Source organism: Puma concolor, chromosome B4, assembly GCF_028749965.1.
Source record: "Puma concolor isolate L17-30 chromosome B4, mPumCon1.1.hap2, whole genome shotgun sequence".
In the NCBI taxonomy this organism is placed as follows: Eukaryota; Metazoa; Chordata; class Mammalia; order Carnivora; family Felidae; genus Puma; species Puma concolor.
The window spans coordinates 88,754,396-88,776,345 of NC_141673.1; the positions used below are offsets into that span (position 1 = coordinate 88,754,396).

The 21,950-nt window shown below is 42.0% G+C and overlaps 1 protein-coding gene across 1 annotated transcript in view; it reads left to right on the forward strand.

Moving 5' to 3' along the window:
• Positions 1-5,381: 5,381 nt before the first annotated feature.
• The window catches only part of LOC112867626 (uncharacterized), a 173,095-nt gene continuing 156,526 nt past the window's right edge, over positions 5,382-21,950 (forward strand). Inside the window, exon 1 of the transcript XR_015253757.1 lies at positions 5,382-5,484. The gene's annotated coding sequence lies outside the window, so the exon portion shown is untranslated. The remainder of the gene's footprint in view (positions 5,485-21,950) is intronic.

Below are 21,950 nucleotides of genomic sequence, written 5' to 3' on the forward strand. Positions count from 1 at the left end.
TGTAAACTGAGTGGGTCAAGGGCAACTGGACCAGGCCCTGTGACTTAGATGATGGATGACTGTCAATGACCTAAGAGGGAAGATGGAGGAAAACACAGAATTCTAGAAAATTTCCTAGGAGACAAGGAGAATGATACTCATCTAGTTAGCAAGGAGCAGGAAAATGGAGAGGAGAGGATCAGATAAGTCAGAGCTCTCAGGAAGGGCATGATCTTGAGGTAGGGAATCTGAACCTTAGATACAGATGAGGAGGGAATGTCCAGGTGTGTGTGTGTGTGTGTGTGTGTGTGTGTGTGTGTGTGTGTGTGTTAGGGAATGTGTGTTAGTGAGGCAGAGAGATGGAGGAAACAGTCAGAGTGCTTGGGCTGAGATGACCTAGAGGGCCACCCCTCCAGGGATGGGATGTGACAGGAGTGCAGAGGTGGTGGGGATGTGGGGCAGCAATGTAAAAATATACCATTGTTGTAGCTCCATGGTGACCCTGGGCTGGGTAGACAAGATGCTGGGAAGCTAGGCTAATATCTCTGGCTGTGATGTGTCCTCACATGCTGTGAGGATGACTGAGCCTGGACTGCATAGGCTAGTGAGCCATGGCTGGGGGGAAACAGTGGCCAGGGCCTAGACAGGTGGGGAAGAGGCCCCTGGAGGTTAAGAGACAGAAAGAGGGAGAGGAATACAGGGATGGGGTTAGGTAGGAGTAATGGGAAGACTGGAGGCTTTGAGAACTTTATCCTGACTATCCCCTTTACCCACACCCTCCATGGATTGAATTATGTTTTAAATTTTTTTTTTCAACATTTATTTATTTTTGGGACAGAGAGAGACAGAGCATGAACGGGGGAGGGGCAGAGAGAGAGGGAGACACAGAATCAGAAACAGGCTCCAGGCTCTGAGCCATCAGCCCAGAGCCTGACGCGGGGCTCGAACTCACGGACCGCGAGATCGTGACCTGGCTGAAGTCGGACGCTTAACCGACTGCGCCACCCAGGCGCCCCTGAATTATGTTTTAAAGCTCAGAGATCTTCAATCAATAATCTGGTTTAGCCTTTAATCTGCAATGGTAAGGTATGATTTCCCCACTTCCCAGATGAGTCCTAAATTTGGCCAAGCTCTCCTGGGCAGAACATGCTTGAGAAGAACCCCAGGAGGCAGGTCTTTTGCCCACTGGGGGTCACTCCTCCCTCGCACACAAGGCCCTAAGCTTGACTGCTTCCCAGGGAAGAACCTCCAGGAGGGCTCACCACAGTGCAGTCATTTGATTCTTTGCTCTGCCCTTAACAGCTCTGTGACTTGATGCAAGTTACTTAACCTCTCTGTGCCTTAGTTTCATTATCTGTAAAATAGCAGCACTAATACCGCTTCTGTAGCCTATTATTGAGGATAACATGAGATTTATGCAAAAGACCTGTGTATAGTTGTAAAGATTTATGAATCTAAATGTACTAGCCATTTTAAACCATCCTCATTCTCATCTTTGATATCTTCTCAGCTTACTCTCTTCAAGCCTGCTGAGTATATCAGCCTCTTGCCTACCAAGCCTTTTATATCCCTCTGCCTCTAAATCTGACATTTCTTTCACTTTGATCTTGCTTTGTAGTCTCAGTCTCTATTTCCATCCTCCTTTCCATAGGTCCCTGAGTACTAAAAGGATCTCGCTACACTCTATTAACTTATATGGTATTTCCCCCCAGGGTTTCGTGTCTTGTGTGTCTCTGTTCCCAGAGAACAGGGCCCTGTCTTCTCTCCTCCCTTAGGATGCTTTCCTTCTCCCTGGGTGGGTTGACAGGGTAAGTCCAAAGAATGGACACTGAGAGGTGCTGGAAGGTTGAGATCAAACAGGAGAGGGAGGCCTTGGGGGATCAGACAACAAACTAGGCATCTGCATGTGGGCTCTTACTACAGGTTGTGTAATCTTTCTTCATAATGTTTGTCATGACTGGGGAGGGAAACAATCATCTCCCTCCTGGAGCTAGGCTTAGAGGGGAATTAGTTTCCTACTATTTGGAAAGAAACTACATTTTGTTCCCTGATTGGGACACATCATCTGGAGGTCCATTACACAAGGAAAGAAGCTATCAAGAGATGGCTCTCTTTTTCCTGTTTGGGTTGTGTGTGTAGATGTGTATATGTGTGGGTGTTTCTCCCATTCTACCATTTACCAATCCTAACTCTAAGGGAATCCTTTCAAAAGTGTATTCTTAATTTATTTTCCTGAAATTAAGCCCATTTCTCTAGTAGAGGAAGTTTCCAAAGTCCAGGATCTGGTTCAGTGTGTTTCATAAACGATATGTGTCCATGGAGGTGGGGGAGGGTAAAGGGTAGAACTTGGAGAAGAAATGTAATTACTCAGCTCCTGGATTTAATTTCATGGAAGCCCTGGACATTCTGAACTTTATTAAACTTCTAGGAGTCCATGGGGGATGGGATGGACCTGGTGGGTTTTTCTTTCATGTCTTTTCTGGAGGACTTTTCTAGAAGGTTCCCTCTCTACCCTCACTCCCCCTGCTTCTAGAGACTCCTTGGGCTCTGGTCAGATTTCTGGCCTCTGGGACCTTCAAATGTGTCTGGCAGGGACTGGAGTGGGAGAACAATTTCCCTTTAGATTGTTTAAGTTAATGTTCTTAGGTTTTCCACTGGACCTGAGAGGAGCTGGGGGAGCTAGTCTTTGCAGAGCCCCAGGAAAGCCTGGGGTGAAAAGGTAGGGTCCAACTTGCTATGCTAAGTCTTAGGTCTTCACACACTAGGCTGGTTGCTTTATCACTGTTCCCTTGAAACCTAGATTCAAGCATGTACACTGGCCCCAAGGTCTTCAATCTCTGCCTCAGTTTCTTCTTTTGTGGGTTGCATGTATATATTTGTGGGAGCCCTTTAGTGAGGAGCTACTTGAAGGCATTGATCATGACTTCTCAGAAAGTGTCTACAATGTTGAACCCAAATTAATGGACAGTCACTAGTAAGTTATTTTCCTTATACTGTGCATGGTGTGTATTTAGCTGTCAGTGCAGACACAGGAGGAGATGTGAGTGGAGAAACTAAAAGGCATACTGGGTGAAACCCATAAAGATGTGATGGGAAGAGAGACCCTCAGAGACTGAGGGAGGGAAGCCGGGAGGGAGATGGATAGAAGGAAGAGCTGATGGCAGATACTGTCCTGGAGAATCTCAGACCACAAAACATGTGGTCTAATAAGTCAGATAGACAGATGATAGGCCCACAAACAGACATATCTTCCTGACAGAGATAAAGGTAAAGGAGGCAAAGTAGGAAGGAAGAAGACAGGGCTACAAGGAGGAGGTGGGAGGGTGGAAGACAGAGAGAAGGAGGCAGGTGTGGAGCAGGAGAAGGGAGCCAGGCCAGGGAGGGGGACATATATTTGCTTTATGACCCTCTTCCATCTCACCTGGTCCCTGCTGAGCCTGGTCCCCTCTCAGGTGCTGCTGGGTGGTGGGTGTGCCCAGGAAGCTGACAGGGTGAAGTTGCTGCTATAGCAACAACCTAGGGATCGAGTACCAACCTGGGGATCCCAGAGGCCCCTACATGGATATGAAAACTTCCTCCCTTACCCTTTCCCCCAAAATGCTGTAGTCAAAACAGACCTGAAGCACAGCTGAAATTTCTGAGAGTCAATGCAGCGTGGCACAACCAGTGCAAGGGTAGTGGGGGCCGAGGAGAAAGAGAAACAGAGGCAGACAGGAAGCCAGGCTGACAAGCTCTGGAGAAAGTGCTGGGGACAGAGTGGTTAGGGATCACATGGAGAAGAGTGAGGAGAGGGTAAGGACTGGGACAATGTCTGCATTGAGAGCAAAATAAGCACCATGTAAAGTATAACAAAATAATTTACTAATGACTGTCCATTAATGTGGGGTCAACAATGTAGAAATAATTGATCAGTCACAATCAATGCCTTCAAGCAGCCCTCCACTAAAGGGCCCCCACATATATATACATATTAAACCTATAAAAAGAGAGACCGAGGCAGAGAATGGAGACCTCTACCAAGCAGGCAGTGAATAGCACCGGGAAAAAGGGGAAGGGATTGATCTTGGGACCAAATACAAGGATAAACAGACTCTCCCTTTGTATCTGTCCTTCTTTCCCTCAAGCAGATGCGCATCTGGTAAAATCCCAGCTTGTAGCAGGGGAAGACAGCCTAGGATTTTTGGAACAGACACAAATGAAATCCCCAAGTGCCCCTCCCCTTCTGATCTGTCATGACAGCCATCCTTCCAATTCCTGCATGTTTCCTTTGCCTCTAGAAATGTTGGCTCTGTAGTCCTGGCTGGGCCTCTCATCTACTACCAAGCATAGCGCCTGGAATAAGTGAGGTAGTCAATTAGTGCCTTTCTTCCATGTCTACTGAAGATGAGTTAGGGTAGGGTCAATGTGATTTTTATATTTTCCTTAGTTGGAGGTTCTTCCTGACATCTGGAGCAATTCTTTCTGCTCCTATTTTAATGCTCTGTCTTAGTTTAGTTAGTATAGACTCTGTCCCTTTAGGAACCTGCTGCAACACTTCTCTCCCCTCCCTCCACCTCCATCCCAATCTTTAAGGAACCTAATTTAGGCTTTAATGGAATCTCAGCACTATTAAGTAGAGTCAGTGGTGCCCCTTTTTCTTTGTCTGAAGTCTTGTTGGGTCCATCACTTGTGCATTCAGCCCTCAGTCTTTAAGTAGGCCCCTCCTTCTCCATCATTGAGAAGTGCTGCTTCTTTTTGAGGATTAACATTCTGGGAATGGGGTAGCACTTTCCTTTTGTAACTGTTTCAGGGTCTTGAAAGGTCTGTGTTTTGATTGTCTCGAGCAGAAAGCTCTCTGGGCAGGGATTATATCTTTTTCTTTACTTCTTCTAGCACAATGCTCAACACATATGTGGTTAGAATATGCTATGAATGCTAAGTGACTATCTCAGGAAATCCCTCCTGGTGAAGCTTAAGCCAGTTCCCTTTTAGTCTTATTTCTGGAATGATGGGAAATATGGGTGAGGGGTAGGGATGGATGGTGCTGGTAGAGAAGACTGGTAGGAGTTTATGGAAGAGGCTGCTGGTGGGTGCTTCTATCCTTGTTTAAAGAACTGCTGAGTAGGATCTTTAGCTGGATCTGCAACTGGCCTCCAAATCACCACAGCCTAGGCTCCACACAGTTCCCCACACCTTCTTCCAGACAACCAGGACCTCCTGCATTCCCAGGACCCAGGAAATCCTGTTTACTTCTAAATTCACATCTTCCTGCCAAAAAGTCTCCAACAAAATCCCATTTAATCCCTCAGTCCACCTTCTTCAGCCTTTCCTACTATGCCCTTGCCCTTGCCTCCTGGGGGCCCCACCTCCTCAGTGACTCCGCCTCCTGTTCACCCCTACTCCTTGAGAGCCCAGCTAAGCTTCACTCCAAGTCCTGACTCTAATGGCCAAGCTGTTACCTCTCCTTGGGTTTGGATTGCACTTTCTTCTCAGGTCTCCCTCCTCTGAGGCAGACGCAGCCAATAGGTAAGTGATTTCTCATGTTTAGACAGTTGGCAAGAAAACTAAGAGCAAGAGAGGAAGAAGGCTGAACTCGGGGTGTGGCTGGCTGTTTAGCCCTGTGGAGTTTGATCAGAGTGTCTTTCATGACACCAGAACTAGACTTTGGATTGGAAGTTGCAGACCAGAGGCCTTGGGAGTTTGGAAAAGGCAGGTAGGTTTGCTGGGGTCAGAGTGATTTGGAGGCCTACACTCTGTTCTCCTCCAGACCAGAAGTATTTTCAGGTCTGCTGAGGAAAATATTCCTCAGGGGAGGTTATTCTTTGGCGTTTTCTCTCCAGAGTCCTTCTCACCTCTTTGCCCTTCCCTCCTTCCTGGCCTTTCCTTTCTGACCTATAGCAGAGCTTGCTCTATTCAGCTTTGTCTTTCCCACAGGGCCCAGCACATAGTATGCTTAGACATGTTCTTTGAATGAATGAAGATTCTTCCACCTGGCTCTGCTGCCTCACTTTCTCATGGAAATTCTGAAAGTCTCTATATCATATCTTCTTAGGGAGGACTTTTGTGTGGACTCTGCAGAATAGCAGGTCCAGTTTGATAAGGTGGTCCACCATCACCAGAAAGGATTTGAAAGTCTTCCTCCTCCATGCTGAAGGGGCTAGATATCTATTTTTACAGCTGCAAAGGTAACTCCCTGCCTCTTGTATCTAATTTTAAAAAGTTGTGGTGGGGATTGATTATAGGCCAGGTCAGGCTATAGGAGGCAAGATTACCAAGTTCCCCTAGGGTGTGGCTGCCTAGTGGTCTTTAAAACACTGGGTCTCTAAGAGACAGTTTGCTGTTATCACAAAACATATTTGCAACTCTTTAATTTGAAGGCCTTTGGAGTCTTCAACTGTTCTCCAACCCCACACCTCCCCACCACCAAGTACACTGTGGGCTGTACCCCAACACCCAAAGCCCAGACAACATTTATCCATGTGCAACACATGTTTTGTTGATTATATGTGTCAAATGTTTATTTCTAGGTTGTCTTCCTCTTGCCCTTTAGCCACTGTTTTGCAACTTCTCTTCATTGTCAGTCGATACATGTTATGTGCTTCAAGAGGGCACATTCATTTTAACCTTAGTTTAAGCAAAATCAGGTGGAAGGTCCAATTTCCTTCACCAAGTATATTCCAAATTGATAAAAAATGATTTTTACAATACATTATTTTGGTTTATCCACATCCCTTTTCTCTTTTATTATTACGTAAATCCCAAAGCAGACTGAAGATTAGAAACAATTAGGGAAGAGGGATAAAGAGTATACCTTAAAAACTGGTAGCAGAAGCTGGTTGTTTTAGATTCTACTGCCTGAGCTAAGGTGAGGAAGACAGATCTTGGTGGAGTAGTCATATTGATCAGTATTTGGATAAAAACTCAGGACTTTGAGGCATGATAAAATTTTCATTTGACTCAGAGGATCTGATGTCTTTCCTACAAAACAACAACAACAACAACAGCAACAACAACAGTTAACTTTCCAGGGAGATGGTGGCGGTGTGGAGCAGCTACCTAGGGCTGTGAGAGGAACCAAGCACAGTCTGCCAAGAGAGAACAGAGAGAAAGAGACAGTTGAGTCCGTACACAGGAGGACAGAAGGACACACTTAAAGGTATGAAGGGAAGATAACCAGAGAGATAGTTGGCCTTTCTTAAGCCACTTTGTGTGCAGTGTATTACTGAAGGTGTATATTGGGAGGAGGTACATGGAAGAAGGAGACATGGGTTCTGACCACTCACAAATGCTAGTAAATGTGGAGAGAGAGAGTACACTGACAGATGGGACACTGGATGTATTGCTAGATTCTTAGCTTAAAAGAAACGAAGAATTTGGCAGGGAAAGAAAAGTTGTTTAGCAAGACTTGGAAAACAAGAATGTGGATCAGTGATCATTATAGACAAAGGCCATCGTACATTACAGTTGTGGACTGGAAAATAAGGTGGACAGGCACATAGATTTCTTTCTACTGCTTTCTCCTGAGGACTTTTATTAGGTGTTCTGACAGAATTTGGGATTGAGAAAAGTGTGTAGATAATCATAGGGGGAAGTAGAGAAGAAATTGATTTTCACTGCTGACATCAATGTGTCACCCGTAAATGTGTCAAATCTTGAATGAGAGACATTGCAGTTAACTTTGTCTTCTCTGTAGTTTTCCCAGAGGGACTAAGAAAAAATGCCTTGTTCATAACCATCCCAGAATGATACTGAAAAATATGGAGTCTACACAGCGTCCAAAGAAACCCTGGCTATCTGACTGTTTACCCAAATAGTGGTGCAATGATACTAGTGTGGTGTTTGTATGTAGCAGGGACTCATAGGTATTATGGGAGAAAGCAAAAATGTTTTGGTCTACATGTATATCGATTTTGGGCTAAATTTGTGTGGATGGATTTGGTTTACATACAGTTGGTCTGCATGTTTGTGTGTGTTTGTCTGCATCAGGATGCATTTCACTGACTTGGAATTCAGCCTCTGCCAGACTGGGATGGGAGGTGAGAGGTGTAGGGCTGGGGGTGGTAGGGTAGGTAAGTGAGTTGAAGGAGGTGGTTGTTTCCTCTTGGTCCAATGAGCAGACAGTTTCGAGACAGCCATTCCTTCAAGTTCAAGTCTTCTTTGAATCTAGAAATATTCACTTGCAGAATAGGGTTTCTAGCCTCATTGAGAAAGCACATGATAACCTAAGGAGTTTTTATTTTAGAAAGGGAGACAAAGGCTTCTTCCCGATAATATGCAAACAGAATACAGTACAATGTAAGACCATATATGGGAGGATGCCTGTTAAATGATCCATTTGGTGAGGTTGTTCTCGGAAGACACCTGGGAAGTAAGTTTGGATATTTATTTTCTTTAGTATGAGCTGAATTATGTTACTTCAGCTTTGTTTCCAATGTTTCCAGGAAGCTATCTGACCTTTACTTTTCTTTCCCCAGGGAAGAAGTTACACATTTATTACTACTGCAAGGGTTTTTCTCCTCTTTCCTTTTCCCCACAGACCAAGACTGAGAACTTATTATTATTATTATTATTATTATTATTATTATACTTTAGTATCTAGATCAGTACTAATTATCTGTAGCAAATATTGTACTGGATCTGTCTAGTTGGGAAAACTGGATTTACTGGTTTAAGGTGTGGTAGAGTTTATTTTGTGTTTTTGGTGGGGGCATGAAAGGACTGTCTAAAAGAGACTCTATTTATTGGATCATACCCCAAGCTGAAGATGTAGCTTGAACTGATGTTTTCTTGTCAAACAGTTATCCACAATGCCAAGATAGGCTAATTCCCCACTCTTGCATGTGGCATTATCAGGCTGACCCACGCTGCACAGAAGATAAGCCTTATTCTCACCACACTGGAAAATGATGTCTTTACTACTCTTACCTTCCATCAATTATGAATTCATCTGAGATCTTGACATGTCCTTGCCTTGACTATTCACTTCTAATTTAGAAATTTCCTTCTTGTTTCATAGTTTATGTATCTTTATTTTATTGGCTGATGGGGATGTATTCATGAAATACCCTAAATGTTAAATTCCCAGAGAGGAATTATCTATTTATCATCTATTGTCTTGCACTGTGTATAACTGAGTGTATGATGATTTGGGGGTAATGGTGGTGGTGTTGATAATTTAGGGGGAAGAAAAATGTTGCTTTTGCTTGAGTTCTTTTGCACAAAGAATCAGTGTGGAGCCTGAGTTTTGTAATTTGTAATTTGCCTTTGTATTCATTTATACTTAGTTGAAATCTGATCTTTAATAGATTGAATCCAGTCTTTATTAATTAGAAATATTTTTTTTTTGTCTCTACTTGAGGGACCATCCGATTTCTCATTTTTACCCAACCCAAAGTACACCAAACCCATCTGTCTAGTTATTTATAGACAGCACAGGAAAATGGTAGCAAATACAGAAAATTCTTTTCTCTGGGAGCTTAAGATATAAGATCATTTCATGGTCCTATCCTCCTAAACCGAGTGAAATACTAGTCTATCTTCATTCAGTCAATTGACCATTCCTCCTTTCTGCAAGCTAGCCTTAAATGTAGTTATTGGATTTTGAGTATCCTGTCATGTTCCTTACTGCTAAAGCATTAAGTGACTTATTTTCCAAATAAAGTAAAGCATGTAAGTAACAACACACCTCATTGTCCACCGTTCAGTTGTCACATATCAAGAGGATAACACTGGAGCAAATCATAAATGTCACTTTATCTCAGTAAACTCAGGTTACTTACTTTGTACTTTCACTTTCTTGTGGTGATAGAGATCTCCAAACTGGGCTGTAAATGGTGGTGTACTTCCTTGGTTGTGATGAGTTAACTCTTTATACCTCAGGCTTCAGGTGGGGAAGGAAAGACAAGCTGAGAGTATCATCAGGCAGAAGCTCTTCTCCTCAGCTCCACCTCATAACCTACTACTCCTGCCATCTCCCCTAACTGGGTATCCACAAAGGCAAAATTCTAGGTCAGCGAGTTATTCCACTGGGTATTAATGAGGGGAGAGCAGGAGACAAGGAAGCATACTGGAAATATCAGTTATGTATCTGCAGATGTGACCAGACAAATTAGCAGAAGGAGGGTCATGTTGGACAGAGTTGATATAGAGCAAGTTCTATTCAAGAAAGGGCAATCTGTGTGAGGGCTGATGTTAATGTCCTGTGTATGGAAAGACTTGTCTTATTCATGCAGGAGCCACAGAAAAGTTAATAGTAAGAAAGTGGTAGAAGAACAGTGAAAAGAAAGCCTTGGAAATATAATATTAGAAGTTTATATATAATAGAGGGCAGGAAATAACAGGTCTGGCTGTGAGTGTGTGGGGGTGTGGGGGTGTCTTTTTAAGAGTTGACAAAAAGTGTAATTTCCAGAAGAAGGGTAGAGAGTACTCACACTTCAGTTATCTGGTGCAGTGTAGTGGTTGTGAAGAATGTGATTTAGGCTTTATCCTGCTTCAAGGGCAGCTTGAATGTCTACTGAGTGAATCTGAGTGAGAGATGAGAGGATCTCATTGTTTAGAGTTACCCATTTTATGGACCAGGATGGTGGACCAGGGAGTATGGCAGGATGCTGCCCTTGATATGCTATATTTGCAATGCATAGAAACACACTAAATAGAGGTCTAGAATGGACAAGGTGCAAAATGTCTAAGTGATTTCATGTCATCTCAATTGAACAGAAGGCTAGTTTGGTGATCCCAAAATATCAGTAACCAATGATTCAGTTGCAATTTCTTAGACTTGTTCCAAATTTGTATGTAATTTCCCTGAATAAAGTCAGGCTCCTTAAAGGCTGCTTTGTCAATCCTCTTCTTCTGCACATATTTGGGGTTTGCTTCCTTAGAAGCTGCAACAGAAAGACAATCCTCTATCTTCTCTGTTGATCATCCTATACTAATAGTATGTTTATAATACCTGTATTCTTTTGCCAAGTCCATATTTCTTAATAAGTTTTAAAAATGATGATGAGGGCCAAAAATGGACAAAGAAGTCTGTAATGACACCTGATTTCCACTGGTTTTGTGCTTATTTCCATGGGTGATTAATAAATTTTTGTTTTCAGTTTTCTAATGTTTTTTTACTTATTTTTGAGAAGGAGAGAGAGAGATAGAGAATGAGCGGGTGAGGGACAGAGAGGCGGGGGTGGGGAGGACACAGAATCCAAAGCAGACTCCAGACTCTGAGCTATCAGCACAGATCCCAACGCAGGGCTTGAACCCACGAACCTTGAGATCAAGACCTGAGCCAAAATCGGATGCTTAACCAACTGAGCCACCTAGGCGCCTGGATGATTAATAAATATTAACAACGCTATAGATGCTGTGAGCTCAGGGCTGATCACAGACATGGGTCACAATGGGGAACACTAATGCCCAGGAAGGTGTCTTATATTTGGCATCTAGGGGTCTACTATACTATATTTTACTAGAAGCCAAGCAAAAGGGGATGAGCTAAAGCTCCGGGCAAGAATTACACTTAGCTGTAAAATCATATCTGGGAACTATTGGAATGGCTATGGGGATGCTTTGGAATCTTTCTTGGCATCTAAAAGGATAGTGTGGAGACACTTTGGCCCTAGATTAGGTTTGGAGTTTAGCATGACATTGTTCAGATAGAGCTTTGAGGTTTAATGACCCCAGTACTTCTAGCTCTGGCCCATCAGTATGTATTTGGGAGGAAAGGGAAAACATCAGCAGGTTTCCTAGGCACAAAGATAAGAACTAGCTCAAATATTCCTTAAATAGCCACATCCTAGAGTCTTGACTCTTTGTGGAGATAGGGTGGTGCAGTAGAGAAACAAGGTCTTTGAAGTAACAAAGAACCAAGTTCAAATTCCAGCTCTTCTTTGGACTGGTTATATGAGCTTGGGACAATTGTCTAGCCACTCAGTCTATAAAGTGGAATAATAATACTTATTTCATTGGGTTGTTATGGAGGTTAAATGAAATAACATCTATGCATTACTTGCAGCTCAACAACTTCTGGCTCACTTTCACCACTCTCTCCATGTATCCCTAAATCTTACACATTTACCTGGTACCCCTATTTGCCAGATACCATTGTTCTCTGCCTCCAGCCTCTGCAGATGTTTCCCAGCACCTCTAGGGTTCATAACTGTGCTAACATGAGCCAAGGTTGTGGTTTCTTTCCAAGCATTTTTGCTTGGTGACAATTTTGACTGTAAATCAAAGACAAGGGAATTCTGTCTTCCTGCCCAATCCTCTGATCTAAAGTTCCTGTTTGGGGGCTAGATCATTCTGGATGGGGTTTTGTTCCAATCAAGTGATGGCAAGCTTGTTTATGAAGAGCATTTAGGGTAAGAGAGTCCATAACCTTTACTATTGTGATATTCTTATTTTTCTCCTCCCATTTTTGTTTGACAATTTTCAACCCTACAGAAAGTTGTAAGAATAGTATAATTAACACCCATTATCTTTCACCAAGATTGACCAGTTGTTAATATTTTGCCACAGTTGCTTATTTTCTCCAATGTTTGTATGTGTGCACATGTGCATGTATATATGATATATGATCCATATTCAAAGTTTAAAAGTTCAATTTTTTTTATACTAAAATGTTTTTCCTTAATCCAGCTGCAGTCCCAGGTTCTGCATTGCATTTCATTGTCATGCCTCTTTATTCTCCTTTAAATTGCAACAGTTCCTCATACTGTCATTCCTGACATGGACAATTTTGATATTCGGCAGGAATATTATATAAGAACATTGTTAATAACAATGAGTGCCATGTAGGCAGGGAAATATCTTTTTCCTCCATATTGTGTTGGTACCATCAAACATTAGGACAGGTATTTAAAGGGTGTTTAACTATTTTTGAATGATCAAATAAATGAATGACCTAAAATTTTCACTGTCACTTAGATCTATTATTTTTATACTTGAGGAGAGGAGGAAGAGCAGCCTTCTCCTATATCTGAGTCCCATTTTTATTATACATGTTTGAAGGCTTAAAGGTAACCCAGTACATCTGTAATGATCCAACAGAGAAGGGAAATGAGATTGGGACTGTGGCATAGGCAAACTGTGCAGTCTCTTTACCCTGGGGGGCGGGTAGTGATCATAATGAGTTGAGAGTGGATGATGAATAAGGTGGTTGTCAGCTGAAAAGAAACATAGCACACAGGACCTAGGAGTACATAGCCTGTTTCCTTGATGAGAGAAATTAGTTATTACATTTCCATAATATACTTCCCTCTATACTATACTTATTTACTTCCCCTGCCCCCATTTGAATCATAAGAATGTCATAGTGAAAATTGATTCCAGTCCTCCTCCTTTCCCAGCATGGACAATCCCATAATTCTCTCCTTTTCTACCATCTATCTCCCCACTACCAACACACAAGTTTATATTTTCTAACATTTATAAATGGTGCTTTGGCAGCCACTCTCTCCAGATTATTTGTTGTTGAGAAGCTCTATACCTATTTGGACTTCTCATTGGGATATAGAAGCTTTCATCCTTGTGGCCCAGAGCTAGTGAGGTCATGGGAAGTACTCTTTGCTTCTCTGAAATGTGGTTTCAGGTTTCTCTTTGGGTCCTTCTCTCTCTCCACAAATGCATCTCAGACGTTTTTGACAGTCCTTCCTGAGGCATCTGGGGCTTTGGACTGGATCCATCTATTTAATTTTGCAAGGCTTGTGAGTATCTGATGCATATGGTTCCTGCTCCCCTTTCTGAGAGTCTCGCTACCCCTGTCTTTGAAGTCCTAATTTCACCAGATTCCAGATCCACAATAATGGTGGGAATAACCTGAAATAGTGAATGATACTAACATAAATTTTGTTTGATTTTTAAGTGATGGGGTCCTGCCTAGAGATAATCCAGAAAGTGAACAGCTTCAGTGAAAGCAATCCATCATGTTACTGCCCCATGGGTGGCCATATGGCATGTCTGCTTTGGTGTCTAAGAGGGAAGCAGAGGCAAGAACACATCTTGTTCAGCCCTCAATGTGTTACCAGAAACAACAAAGATCTGTTGAGAACTCCACAAAACTTCCCTCCACGTCTTGTATTCAACTCTGGAGGAGGTTTTTCCTTGGTTTTAAAACCCAATACTTAGCTCACAGAACATGAAAATCAGTAGGCAGCATGTGAAACTATCAGTTCCCATCACACCCAGAGTAACAGCCAAAGTCCTCACAGTGACTCTCAGACCCTATATGAAGGATCTGACTTCCTGCTCTCTCTCTGACCTCATCCCCTACTGCTTCCCCCTCACTTAACTCTGTCCTGGCCCCACAGGCCTCCTTGTTATTTCTCAAAAATAGCCACTTAGTACCACCTTATACCCATTAGGATGGCTACTAGCCCAAAGGATAACGAGTGCTGGGGAAGATGTGGAAAAATTGGGACACTTGTTCATTACTGGTGAGAATGTAAAATAGAGCAGTTGCTGTGGAAAACAGTACTGTGATTTCTCAAAAAATTACCTATACAATTACCATATGATCCAGCATTCCCCACTTCTGGGTATATATCCGAGGAATTGAAAGCAGGGACTCAAAAAGATATTTGTACACCCGTATTCATAACAGCCTTATTCTCAACAGTTAAAGGTGACACAAATCACATGCCCACCAGTGGATGGATAGATAAACAAGATGTAGGATATACACACAATGGAATCTTATTCAGCCTGAAGAGGAAGGACATTCTGACATGAGCTACAACATAGAGATATTGTGCTAAATGAAATAACCCGGTCACAAAAGAGCAATATTATATGATTCTACTCATAGGAGGTACCTGTAGTAGTCAAATTAATAGAGACAGAAAGTAGAATGTTGGTTGCCAGGGGCTGTGGGGAGGGAAGAATGGGGAGTTTAGTGGGTACAGAGTTTCAGCTAAGGAAGATGAACAAGTTCTGGAGATGGATGGTGGTGACAGTTGCACAACAGTGTGAAGGTGAGGCTCACTTGGATCCCCATTTTATAATCACAACACCCACTCTGAGCACATCATAACCTTTTCTTGCTTCCCTTTTCTCTGCAACACTGATTGCAAATCTAACACAATATATATTCATATTACTTATCTATTTATTGTTTGCTTCCTACTGCAGGAATGTAAGCAACTTGAGGTGAAGGATGTTTGTGTTTTAAAGAGGATGAGAGAATTTATATACTTTGGGATCAGAAAGAAGCTGTGCTTAGATACAGAGGGATTGATATAATCTCTGGAGATGTTGAATTTAAAGTCCACTTCTCTGAAACTTTGAGAACTTGAAAATAATTATTTAACCGTCTCAGTAGCCTTCCTCACAGGTCTTCATCAAACTTGTAGCAAAATAGCTGGTATCCAAACTATCTTTGTATGTATTTGGGAGAAGCCACAAGGCCAACTTCCTGATTGGCAGGAGTGTTAACACCCAACCATGGGAAAGAACCAGTGGAACTTACTGCATTGGAAAAATGTTTTGAAAAGGAAAGGTACAGAGTGAGGGCAGTACCCTTCTAGAGACAGAGGAATAAGCACAGTGACCCTCCAGGACAAAGGAAAGTGGGTGGGGCTGGCTGGAAAAGCAAGAGGGCCTTAATTTAGTGGGTGAATATTGGATTTGATGGGAGTTTTTCTGGGATGGAACTTTGTTTTGGAATTTGGAAGGAGTTCAGAGACCAAGAAAGACAGGGAGGACTGAGTAAATGGGGAGCTAGGGGCATTATGGAATTCAAAGAAGCTGGCTTTATTTTTTCTGGCCTCTCTCTGCATTTCTCTAAGAATCTTTTCTGAGATAACACCTCCTTTGGGAGAGACTGTTTCCTAGTGAAATCGACATTCACAGACCCAAGACCCTCATTAGGAAATATCCGAAGGATACACTGTTGGAATAGATGATGCATGATCTGGTCTCCTGTTTCTACCTGGGGCTGGCTCTTTCTCTCTTTCCAATGGAAAATAAAATCCTACTTCTAGGAATCTCAAAATACAGTAGTCAATCAATCAGTCAATCAATCAATCAATTCATTTTATCTGTCAAATTCCTCTTTTAGTTGCTTGGTACAATTATGAGTAGATCCTTGTCCTGGGTAGTGAGAGTTGAAGGTGGATCCTGGTGCTGCCCTCTGGCAGTTTTTAGACTATAAAGAAATTTAAGTGTCACACTCAGGACACCAGCAGGTAGAAATGGAAAATTAGTTTTAACTGAGCATCATGATTGGCTGTAAGTGCTGATGGGAGGGGCAGAAGGTTGGAGATGGGTATCAAGTCAGGATGGCTTAAGAAAGGCTTCCTAATGCAAATTGGTGCAGCCACTCTGGAAAGCAGTTTGGAGGTTCCTCAGAAAATTAAAAATAGACCTACCCTATGACCCAGCAATAGCACTGCTAGGAATTTATCCAAGGGACACAGGAGTACTGATGCATAGGGGCACTTGTACCCCAATGTTCATAGCAGCACTCTCAACAATAGCCAAATTATGGAAAGAGCCTAAATGTCCATCAACTGATGAATGGATAAAGAAATTGTGGTTTATATACACAATGGAATACTACGTGGCAATGAGAAAAAATGAAATATGGCCTTTTGTAGCAACGTGGATGGAACTGGAGAGTGTGATGCTAAGTGAAATAAGCCATACAGAGAAAGACAGATACCATATGGTTTCACTCTTATGTGGATCCTGAGAAACTTAACAGGAACCCATGGGGGAGGGGAAGGGGAAAAAAAAAAAAAGAGGTTAGAGTGGGAGAGAGCCAAAGCACAAGAGACTGTTGAGAACTGAGAGCAAACTGAGGGTTGATGGGGGGTGGGAGGGAGGAGAGGGTGGGTGATGGGTATTGAGGAGGGCACCTTTTGGGATGAGCACTGGGTGTTGTATGGAAACCAATTTGACAATAAATTTCATATATAAATAAAAAAATAAAATAAAATAAAATAAAATAAAATAAAATAAAATAAAATAAAAAGAAAAAAAAAATAAAAATAAAAATAAAAAAAAAAAAAGAAAGGCTTCCTAGACACAAGGGATAAAGTTGTAGATTAGTGTTGAAAAGAGCTAGAGCATCAAGACTGGACAGAAAGGAGTGAGGAAGACATCCCTGGCAGGGAGGGTACTTACTCAGGTGAGGGGCTTATCTCAGGAAGGGTATGTCAGGATGTAAGAAGCTGAGTTAGGAAAGAGGTGATAGTCCTGAGGGTAGGGGGACTCTCTGACAGCTTAGTCAGAGAGTCTGAACTGAATATAAACTATTGAGGGGCGCCTGGGTGGCGCAGTCGGTTAAGCGTCCGACTTCAGCCAGGTCACGATCTCGCGGTCTGTGAGGTCGAGCCCCGCGTCAGGCTCTGGGCTGATGGCTCAGAGCCTGGAGCCTGTTTCCCTCCGATTCTGTGTCTCCCTCTCTCTCTGCCCCTCCCCCGTTCATGCTCTGTCTCTCTCTGTCCCAAAAATAAATAAAGGTTGAATATAAACTATTGAAATAATCATAGATTATTGCACAGAGAGAGGGCATTTCTGAACATGGTGTTTGAAGACGATGTTTCTCTGTTTTATTATAAGCTGTATTTGTGGTAGTCTTTCTCATGATTCCCAATCATAGGTTTGCTTTCTCTTCTATAGGTTTGCTTGTTCATTTGTTTGTTCTGTCTGCTTTTATTGGAGTCATAAAACATGATTATCTACTCCCAGATATTTTGTTCTCTGGGTTGCTCCTCTAGTATCTTCATACTTGATCTGTAGACCCCTGTCCCTCATCTTTAGTAAATATGGAAAAAGCACAAGGACCACTCTACACAACACATTTGAAGGGAAAAAAATTATCAAAAGCATTACCCATCTACACCCCTGCCATGCAGATGGTCCTCCTCTGGGATTCCTACTCATGATCCATGGATGGACTTCAGAAGAGTGTAGGACATTTTTTTGAGATGACCAACCTCAGAAGGGCCTGTGATTCAATAAATGTCAATAACTACTGTTGTGTCTTTTTTGGGAGGTTGGTGGCTGGAGACAGGTCCCCAGAGAGAGAAACGTGGTACAAGCATCCTTAGTGACCAATAAGGAGCCTCCAGAGACAATTGAAGGAGCTGAAGGAGAAAAAGGAATCGGGAAAAGGGAAAAGTGTTTGGAGAGAATTGGTAGGAGGGATGTCAGATACCCTTTGTTCTCCACCCTCTTTCTAGCAGGCATTTCTTCTCTGTAGTCTCCATGTTCTGATGATTATAGGATCCAGTTGCCCTTCATTTTAAATCTATTGAGTGCCCACCATTTTCAGACTCTGAACCAGGTCCTCTTACAACATCACCTCATGCAATTCTTTTGTTCAACCTGAAGTGCACAGAGTGGAGTCAACCTCTCCCTCAGTCATGGACTGTTAGCGCCATCGCCCCCGTCAGGCACTGTATCAATGCATTTTATTTTCCCCTTTCATCCTGATCTCTAATCTCATTTCCTCTCTTCACTGGAGACACATGCTTTAGTGTATTCAATGAATGCTCCTCCAATCCATGCTCTATACATTTATTTATATACATTCATCCACGCAATGAATTCAGAGTGGTGATTATGTGTCAGGCTCAGTTGTAAGTGCAGAGAATACAGCCAAGAGCAAAATAATAATAATAATAAATTCCTGCTTTCATGGAGCTTATGTTCTTTTGCAGTGAGGTAATCATGAACAAATAAATAGGTAAAACTTATAGTATGTTAAATAGGGATAAGTGATGAGGGCAGGGGTAAGGTACATTGTGAAGTTTTTTATATGGTGATTAAGGAAGGCATTGCTACACAGTTTTGTGCTATTTCATGAAATGCCATTAAGGAAGCAACCATGTGGATATCTGGGCCAGAACTGGTACAGTTATAGGAGACAACTAGTGCAAAGGCCCTAAGGTGAGGGCTTGCCTTGTATGTTAGGAAACCAGAATTCTTAGGAGGCCAGTAGCGTGAGGAAAATGGGAAGAGAGAGAAACAGAGGCTGAGAAGTAGCTGGGTCAGTGACAAATACTCTAGGACTTTGTAGGCCATTATAAGTGCAGACTTTGGCTCCCACTCTGAATAAAAAGGGAAACCAATGAAAGCTTTTGAGCAGAGAAATATTGTGAAATTTTTTAACAGATATATATGTATCCTTGACAAATATACACATTTTTTGGCTGTTTTTTAAATTTACATAAGTGATATTGTGCTATACACTTCATCCTGCTTTTGCTTTTGCTTCCTAACACTCTTTTTGAGGTATACCCATGTTGCTGTATGTAAATCTACTGTATGATTTCTGACTGCTGTGTAGTATTTCATTGAGCACATACAGCACATTTTACTTATGTATCCCTCTAGTAACAGATGCTGGCATAGCTTCCAACTCCCTGCTACCACAAACAGTCCTGCATTGAATGTGTTCATATTGGCTTCCTTATGGACTCAGGAGAGAGGTTCCTTTGGGTGTTACCTTGTAGAGGGGTTGTGTGTGTGTATGTGTGGGGGGGTGTACATTCTTAATTCCACTAAGATTGTGCTTCAGGATGGTGGCCCAGTTACACTCCCATCAGCAGTACATGATAGTTTGTATCTTTTCATGGAATTCTCATTTTGATCCAGTAAGGGAAGTGAAGTAAGGTTTCTTGTGGATGAGGAAATCTGGGTTTAGAGGGATTAAGCAGAAGAGATTATGTAGTCAAGCAGAAGAAATAAGGCTTAAATCCAGAGATTTGACATAATGTTAATTGCTCTTACCTCTATAGTACTCAGCCCTGCCTCTTCCAGAAATGAGATGCGGCATCTGTAAGCAAGGATATTTATTATTATTATTATTATTATTATTATTATTATTATTATTTCCAACTCCTTCATTTTTTGATGCCTGGTATAACTCAGTAAGCCTAGATCCCCCATGTGTTTAGCACCAGCATGTATGAGTGTGTCTAATTAGAGTCCTTTGAGATTCAAGGCAAAATATATAGAATAAAACATTTATTTTTTTTCCTTTTATTTATACTGTTTTCATATATATAAGTTTAAATTTTAAATCTTAAGTCTTTCCACATCTCCTTTGTGGTTTCTCTATTCCAAATCATTCTTTTTTTTTAATATAATTTATTATCATATTGGTTTCCATACAACACCCAGTGCTCATCCCAACAGATGTTCTCCTTAATGCCCATCACCCACTTTCCCCTCTCCCCCACCCCCCATCAACCCTCAGTTTGTTCTCAGTATTTAAGAGTCTCTTATGGTTTGCCTCCTTCCCTATCTGTAACTTTTTTTCCCCCTCTCCTCCCCCATGATCTTCTGTTAAATTTCTCAGGATCCACATATGAGTGAAAACATATGGTATCTGTGTTTCTCTGCCTGACTTATTTCACTTAGCATAATACTATCCAGTTCCAGCCACATTAATACAAATGGCCATATTTCATTCTTTCTCATTGCCAAGTAGTATTCCATTGTATATATAAACCACATCTTCTTTATCATTCGTCAGCTACTCGACACGTCTCCAAAGGCAGGGGAATTAAAAGCAAACATGAACTATTGGGACCTCATCAAGATAAAAAGCTTCTGCTCTGCAAAAGAATAAAACTTTTAATTGTCTCATGACAGCTAGCTCACAGGCTTGAGTTGTAGTGGGTGATTTTGAGGCTATATATCTATAAAGACTAATTGATTTTCCAAGTTTGGAAACTTTGGGTCAGATTTCCATATTAAACATTAGGTAGGTTATATTAAGTACATGTTGTTTGCTAGGCACTGAGGTAAGTACTTTGCTGGCATCATTTCACTTACTCCTCACAATTACCCTATGAGGTATTTACTTTCATTCTTACTTGACTCTTGTGGAAACTAAGTCCCCAGGAGGTGAACTACTTTGTCCAAAGTTATCTGGTATAAGTTGAGTTGTGACTTGAACCTGAACAGTCTACCTGCAGAGCCTTAACTCCTAACTACCAAACTGTGCTGCCTTTCTGTAAAGGAAACTTTTAGAATCTCTTCCCTTTGAAATTGAGGACAATTTCTTTTCATTTTGGGGTGATTTAGAGCAGTCATGGGAAGTACAGGGCTAATTGGAAAAGAATCTACAGAGAGACAGGATATGAAATTTGAAGATGTCCCCAGGTACCTTCATTATGCCTCCCTCTGTCCCCCAAAGTGAGAACCTTTGCCTAAGGACATGCTACCTAGATTATAGGGCCTGAGCATGATGCCTTCAAAAAAGTAGGACATGGGTGGGTGGTTGCCTGTAACCCAAGGCAGCCTGGTAGTTTTAAACAAGTGTCCTCAAAGGCAAACTATTCTTTATCACCTATGTGTGGCTTATACCTGCCGTGAACAATGTGAAGATCAAGGTTTTATCACAGGTAGATTTTGCTTCACACTTTTCATTTTGATTGACTTCTACAAGGAAGGTAATACCATTTATATCTTTACCTGAGCTAGGTGCATAAAGGTTACTTGGCTACAAAGTATGTATCTCAAACTCAAGTAGATAGGAATTCTGGGTTATGGGTTCTTTCAGGCTTCTCTTCTCAGTTTGTACGTTTGTTCAACAAATATTTATGGAGCTAACTCACAGTCTATTGGAGGAGACAGGCAGCTGAACTGGAATTCTGACACATCAGGATAAATGGAATATGGGGGAAACCCAGGTGCTATGAAAGCACACCAGAAGGGCAGCATAAGGGTCAGGGGAGACTTCTGGGGAAGCAACTTCTGAGCTGGGAACTGAAAGAGAATTGGGGGTTAGTATGTGAAGTGCTAATAGGGCATTAGAGGCAAGGGAACAGGGTGGATATGGGATTTTGCAGCTGGAATAGGAAGTGAGAAGGGCAAGAGGCTGGAGGAATAAGTAAGTGTCAGATGATGTAGGAAGGAAAGACTATGAAGGAAGGAAAGGCAGTGGGGAAGCACTGAAGGGTTTGAAGCTTGGACATGAGTGGGGACACATCAATCACATTCATAGTGTAGAAAGTTCCTTGAGTTAATTGACCTTCCTTATCTGT